Genomic DNA, 7,649 nt, shown 5'->3' on the forward strand with positions numbered 1-7,649 from the left:
CGCTTGAGAACAAGTATTGATTCAAGTTTGGGGTATGTTGAGTGGCATTTATGTCACTTTATAATGCTCTTATAAGCTTTGAATTGATGGGTTTGTACTCAAGTTGTTAAGTGTTTAACGTGTTTTCGAGTGTTTCTGCATTTCAGGCATTATCTAGGTAATTAGGTAAATTAGCATTGTTTTGGTGCTAATTTGGTGTCAAGGTGGTGTTGGAATAAAAGCTCATTGAAAGCCGGCTCAAATCTGCAAGAAAAATGAAGAAGTCAAGTTCTAGTAGAAGCCCAGCGCGCGGTCGCGCCGTGTCGGGATGACAGAATCCTGTTTCTACTTGGTTTCTGAGAGAAAGAATTTTACACTGCATGGGGCTGCTATATAAGCAACTTTAGGTCATTTTTAATAAAAAAAAGTCAGAGACATATCAAGGAGAGCCGTAAGAAGACCGTATTAGCACGATTTAACGAAGACGAAGAAGACCTTGTTTTTACTTGTGAATCTTTGTTCTAAGTTATAACTTGGATGCTAGTTTTCTTATTTGTGAACCTTAATCTTATTTTGTACTTGGTTTTATTTATTCGTTATAAAGACTATGTTTGTTATACCATATTTTCATCGGAACCCACGTTAATGATGAGTCCGATTATGGGCTAATCGTTATCTTGGGTTCTAGCGGATTTATTTATGGATTTCTTTAGTTAAATTGTTTCGATGCCTTAGTGTGTGGTGACTATATGATAACCTAGTATTGGTTGTACATATTCATCTTATGAGTGTCGCGAACTTATAAGATAATGTGTTAATTCTTAATGAAGCGAAAGTGAATTTAAGGATTTAGAACTTGCCATGCTAGCATAGGTTCATGTATTTGTTATGTATGATTTGTAGGTAATTTTAACCAACTTACTTGCCTTATGTAATCAAGATAGATAACTTGTTCTTAAACCGTTATGTTGTCAAATTCTATAGACATATAGGGTCTCAATATAATTGGTGTCTATTCAGCTTCTATCTCTTTTGTGGATGTCTGGTAGTATGGTACTCGTGCAACGAAAGTTGGTGTTTATCAGTTTCATGTTGTCTGATTAGTGTCATCACCATTGCATGCTAAGGTTAAGAACAATAAGGCTATTGAATGAAGTATTCAATGAAGTTAGAATCCCATATTTGTCATATATATTAATTCAACCAATTTTATTCTTTTAGGTATAATTGTTAGTTTAATTCTTAATTATAAACAAACTTTATTTGTTATCGTCTTAGCATTGAATAATAACTATACATTGTTCCTTAAGTGCATGAATTAATTAGTTAACCAAGCCAGTCTCTGTGGGAACGAACTAGAAAAGATTCTATACTACTTGCGAACTCGTATACTTGCATGTATTTTTAGTGCTTGTTTAGCGACTAACACTTGCAAATATCTTGATTATTTCGACATCCTCGTTTGTCATTATCAACTTCATGTTTGTCATGACATAAGTTTAGGTATTCGAAAATGTCTACATCTCCTAGTGTTAGGGTATATATAACTCACTCCTTTGCTAGGTTTCAGATCACTACACCAAATTTGACATGTAGCAACACAAAAAAAGGTGTTAAAATGGCCAAAAAGTGTTACCTAAAGCAAAAAAACTGGCTATGGTTACATTTTTTGAAAATTTGGGGGTGTTGGATTTGCCCTTGCTACAATAGGTGTCTACGGTTACACTTTTTGAAATTTTGGTAACACCTCTTAATGTATTACAATAGAGTACCTATAGTTACATTTTCTATTTCTATGGTTACAAGTTTAAGGTGTAACCACATTTCTGTTGCAACACACATTATCCTTTAGTAACACCTAAAATATGTTGTCATAGACTCTTTTGTAACACCATATTAGCTATTGTAACACAAGATTGTAATACGGTTAAATTCTTGTTACACTCTTATATTTTTAATAACAATCTTTTTTGTTTATACCAACATAACAAAATGTTATATTGGTTACACTTTCTGAATTTGAAAATGTAATAAAATCTAAATTTAATTCACTTGATCAAAACATAACATTAAGGATTGAATACATAGTCAACTGGAGAATTTAATAAAGTATAAATTCATCATAACATTACAAAGTTCCAATAATAATACAGAACATCCTAACTACATTTAGCATACACATCTTTCTTCTTCTCATCTAGCAATATTGATGAAGCCTGCGAACAAGTAGAAAAGTTACCAAAATGCAACTTGCACATCATCATTTCTTCCTCCACCTAATCAATCAAGCAAGTGATTCAGTCAGTAATGCTAGTTTAAAGCAGAAGAAACTAGACAAAGAGTCACCACCCTATTATAGACTTACAGTTTTACCAAGAAATCAAAAGACTTAAAAGAGTCTAATTAGAAACTATAGCTATTGAAATATTTATGCAGATGAGCATTAGATGATCTAAAATGGACATAATCAACATGTAAGTAGTGAGTGCCAATGCCTGAAGTAAATCCGACAACCAAATTATAAGAACATGTAGAAATTATGCCAGCCGATTACTTAATAAGGCCCATATTCAAGTTACAACGGGGAGTGTGAGACGCTGTATTATAAGCACACAAACACACCGGTAAGGTAAACATGGTGTACATCGATATTTGTATGTAAAAATATCCTTGAACTCTTATCTGACGCAATGCTTATGTATCCATCACTAAAACGCTAAAATAGGTAAAAATGACTATTTTCTGACCTTTATTTTTTTCTACAGTTTGAGCTTGTAAGAACAAACCATGTGGACTCATGTCATTATATTAGTATATGTGCTTCAAAATAGCTATTTTATAAAACTTAAAACTACTATGGCACAAGGCTTTCATGTGATTAACATAACTATAGTGTTAAGTGAGAATTTAGAATACATAAAAACTATGTAATTGTTTGCACAAGGCTTTCATGTGATTAACATAACTATAGTATTGAGTAAGAATTTAGAATACATAAACACTTATGTAATTGTTTAGTACTAGAAGGAGATAAAGAGAACATGTTGTTAAAGAACAGAGAACAAAGGACTTACAAGAAAACTGAAGCCAAAGACATTAGTGAAAGACATGGACACAACAACCCCAGAGAGATAGAGCTTTCCAACTTGACCAACCATTAAAGTAGACACAAATCTCAAAAGATACTGTGCAGTGGTAACAATCAACATTGGGGTGAAAACATATTGATCTGCTTAGCCTCTGCTACAAAATCATTCCCGAAAGACTTTTTAACCATTTGTTTTGCTTTGTTTTCTGGGGTCTTCACTACCACAGCAACGGCCTCTAAGTCTCCCATAGCTACCAATTAATTGGTATTACTGTTTAATACTCTTTGCAGAAAGAGTAGAGAGAGAAGGGATAAATTGTTTAAGACAACAAATATGTAAGAGTTTATTCATGTGACAGCATATTATATATTGTATATGTAGTTGTCCTTGTTGAAAATAATACTTAGGTATAGAAACTAACTACTTACATGTCTACAATTGGTGAGCCCATATCCTGGCTAATTGCCCGTAATGCAGCACATACGCAATTCGATATAAAATGAGCAGTAGAGCTAAGAGATTAAAAAGAGATTGACTGGAATATCTGATAATAAAAAATATACAGAGATTGATGCATAACGCCTGCTTTACCATAACGCCTGCTTGAGTAAGTTTTGAACCACTCCTTCCAAGGTAAAGCAAGTTTAATCTTTAAAAGAAAACAGCAAAATAGTTATTACAATTTTGAGAGATTGATGCATGATTTATCAGAAAATGGACATTGTCATACTTTAAAAACTTGGGTAACATTATGTTATAGATTTTTCACAGTAGTTCTAATATCTAAACATCGTATTAGACCATAGAACTTTTGTATATTTCCGATTCTTCAGACCCCGAGATACCTTGAGTTTATGTTTACCTTTCTCTAAAAACCTAAAGGGGCAGATGTAGACAAGTGGATCTAGTCAGTAAACTGGGATTCTACCATACACGGGTTAAATTCCAGTCCGTTCACCCAAAAAAATGATCAATCAAAAGACTCCACAAATCCAATTACCTCAAGATTGACTTTATCGCTTTGAAATTCCATTTCATACATGAGTTCATAGACTATTGGATTTTGTTCTATGCCTACCATGCACATGCCAACACCGACCTGTTTCAAACACAAGGATATTAGACAAAATAAGCATGTACACAACTAGATTATATTAAGAAAAAGACAAAATTCTATCTTCTAAGTTCTTCTCCTTAAGCATGAGCCAACAAGATATTATCTTGGTCTGCAACTCAAGATCCTCCCTTCTTATAAGATGATTTCTTACAATCAACTATTCCAACACAGTTATTCATTCTCTTTCAACTATAGCATATTTTTTATGTGGGCAACTAAACAACCCGTGTTGTTAACAGCCACACGCATAAAAAAAATAGAGGTTGATACATTCTTATTTACCACTATGTATAATCACAACAATGAAAGGTACTCAAAAAAATTATAAGACAATGTTTTGTAAAACATCCAGTACTAGAAATGGATAACAGAAAACAATAGATAAATAAAATAAAGAATGAGTATATAAACTTTTCTTCTAACTATAACTCAAATACTTGATGCACACATATGCATATACATACATAAACATAAACATAGGAATGTACACACACTTCTGGCACGCTAAAGAGACATTATATAGCAAAAATATTAAAATAGGCAAACAGAAGATCTTGCATAGAAAAGCTGTAAAGTAATCACAGTGCTTAGAGAAGTAAGAAACTACTCCAAGTTCATTTGAGCCACACTTGCAGAATTAAAAATAAAAAAAATAACATTTTACTTAGAATCTAATGACAAAAATAACAGTGAAGAGACTACAGTGACTAACAAAAAGGGATATGTCAAAACTTAAAAGGACTGTACTCGTTGCAAGCAAGTAGGATTGAGAAATTGAAAAATAATGCTACCTTTTGATCTGTTATATTGTACAACATGAAGTGTACACATGTTGTGAATAAAAATTTCTATTGTCATATAGAATAATAGAAATTTTATGAAAATAATGCATGAATTACACCAACAGAGATATCAAGTAAAAGTGTAAATCAATATATACGTACCTCAAAAGACAATGTATATAATGCAAATGAGACGTGAAAAGAGGGTGAAACAAAACAGAAATTTAGTAATCGATTTAGTAGTTGACCGGAACATACAAATGCAAAATGGACAATTCATCATTTCATCTTACGCAGATCATCAACGCACCTTTTTTAATAAAAGAAAGTGGAATTATCATCTTATTAATTAAATACTCTATAAATTTCCACATACCCGACACACTTTTGAATCGAACATAAAAAAAGAGCATAAATAAGAGACTAAATAACAATTATACACAGAGATATGAGCACACAGAAATATATACACATAAATCCGAGAATAAAATAAGGGCATACGAGACACACTTTTGAATTGAACAAGAAGAAAGCTTCAAATTTGAGAATAAAGAGAGAACAATAACCCTAATTTACTCCAAGAAAGCGACTGCTAGAATCCTAATTACAAGCTCCAAATGTTGTACCCGTTTGAGAAGAAAGCCCCAAATTGTACATATCCTAATTACTAGAATCCTAATTACAATCTCCAATATCTAACCCCGACTTGGAAGAAATCTCAATTTCCTCGAGCAAATTTAGAACCCTAATTTAGTACCCATCGAGAGTGTTTTGTTTGAAAACCTCGACTGAAAGAGTTTCGTCTAAGAGAGTTTTAGATAAGGGAGAGTGTGTGCATTTATTAGTGTATAATAATATAAGAATATAAGTGTGAGGGTATATTTTGGTTTACAATATGAAGTGAGTGGGTCAAAATTTTACTTCTGGGCCGCTTAAAATTTTGTCAAAGTTTGGCCCGCCATTTCTATGTCGCCTAAATATTTTGTCCTACATTAACACTAATTCTGATATCAATAGTAACATTGTATTTTATGTTACAATAGAAATTTTGTCATGTCTATGCTAACATCGATTATCCCTATATTGTAACATAAAAAAAGTGTTACCTCGGATCAAATTTTAGTGATTTAAGGTAACATTTCTGCTTGTAACACCAAAAAAAGTGTTGCTACAGGCCAGATATGGTCTAGTGGATAGGCTTTAGGAAAAGCTTCTTATTGGCCTGATTTTAGTTCATGTAGCAAAAGATTGTCCCCTGGACTCATCAACTTGACTTTATTGATGAATATATCCAGTTTTGAGGCTCTTCTTGATCTTAAAAATGAGAGATAGACCTAAATATTCACCATAATTCTCTTTGCCCTAAACATTTTCTGATGACTAATACCACTCCATGGAAATTGATATTGTTGTTTACAGCCTTCTTGTAAGAGAAATGATTGAAGTTAAGTGAAACTCTTAGGTCTTCAAGGAAATCATCAAACTCCTTGTCCAGACAAGGGCCTTCCATTGCCATTTTGAGTCTTTCAATTCCAGCATCATCCTCATTTTGACTTGATTTTAGCTTGGGATCTATCATCTCCCCCTTTGGCTTGGTCGCAGGAAAGTTGGTATGTTGAGGAATATGGGCCCTTACCATTTGAGGAGTTTCCTAAAGAGGGACTTTCAATGCACCCATGATAGCTCCCAAGACACACTTGTCTGTATTTGAATATATTTTTGGGATTCTATTAGGGATTTGATGTCTTGCTGTTGACTTTGGACAAGAGTTGTTAGTTGAGAGACTTGAGAAGTTAAGGATGCATTTGATGCTTGAAGTTCATTAACTTGACTTTTGAGAGCTTGAATTTGATGAGATGAATAGGTGGAAGGAACTGTTGTAGATGTTATAGAGATAGTTCTACCAAAAGTATCTTGCAGCACCCTTCTAGTTTACTCCATCATCACGGATGAAGGCTCATATCTAGCCTTATGAAGTTAATCCAATTTGAATTTTTGTCATTGTTGCTTGAGATTTGTTTTTGGATAACTTCATGCAAGGTCAGAATGATTCTTTTAGATGCTTGATGCTGGTCTGAACCCCAGTTAGACTGAATGTGGTTATCTATTTAGCAAATTTGTTGAATTTCTTTTTTATCTCTATTTGTGATATCACAAGTTCATCAATTCTTGAACACACCATCTCCTTGAACTTTCCTTAATGACCATCCAGAGTCTTCTCAAGTGATTTTCCAACAAAGTGGAAAGGTTTAATTATGCTTTGTATAGACCTTTGTGATGGCATCATATACCTCTTGTGGAGTGAGTACTTTGGCATTGTTACTCAAATTTAGGACATATTCTTCTTTGAATCTGGCCAAAGCCTCATCGGTTTCAATGCTGAAGTCCTTTGACAACCAGGCATCTACATTACCATCTTGTTCAGTGTTTGTTGATCTTCACCATCTTCTTTGTAGGACAAAAGAATTGCTTAATAGTCTTGGTTAGACATATCTGTGGTTAGTAGTTATTGAGTAATGTTGGCAAGTCCTACAAGTTGGTCTACAAGAAGATCATTCATGGTGATAGGTTGAGCTTGAGATTTCCGTAGCCATTGAGGGATGAGGTGTGAGGGTTGTGTAGTTGTGGAGGGTAGGTTTAAGTCTGGTTGGCTTATGGTTGAGGTGTAAGCTATGGTTTGGA

General features: G+C 33.5%; 1 long non-coding RNA gene across 2 annotated transcripts; it reads right to left on the minus strand.

The window, feature by feature from the left end:
• Nucleotides 1-1,999: 1,999 nt before the first annotated feature.
• On the minus strand, nucleotides 2,000-5,808 carry LOC141684841 (uncharacterized). 2 transcript variants are annotated; one of them, XR_012560711.1, is made up of 5 exons: nucleotides 5,594-5,808; nucleotides 4,069-4,167; nucleotides 3,497-3,717; nucleotides 3,054-3,350; nucleotides 2,000-2,255 (listed from the first exon to the last, which is right to left on the minus strand). It is a non-coding gene; the product is annotated as an uncharacterized LOC141684841 (long non-coding RNA). The 2 variants fall into 2 exon arrangements; XR_012560710.1 differs by having other exon boundaries at nucleotides 5,534-5,808.
• Nucleotides 5,809-7,649: the final 1,841 nt, after the last annotated feature.

This window comes from Apium graveolens, chromosome 9, assembly GCF_009905375.1.
Source record: "Apium graveolens cultivar Ventura chromosome 9, ASM990537v1, whole genome shotgun sequence".
NCBI classification, from domain to species: domain Eukaryota; kingdom Viridiplantae; phylum Streptophyta; class Magnoliopsida; order Apiales; family Apiaceae; genus Apium; species Apium graveolens.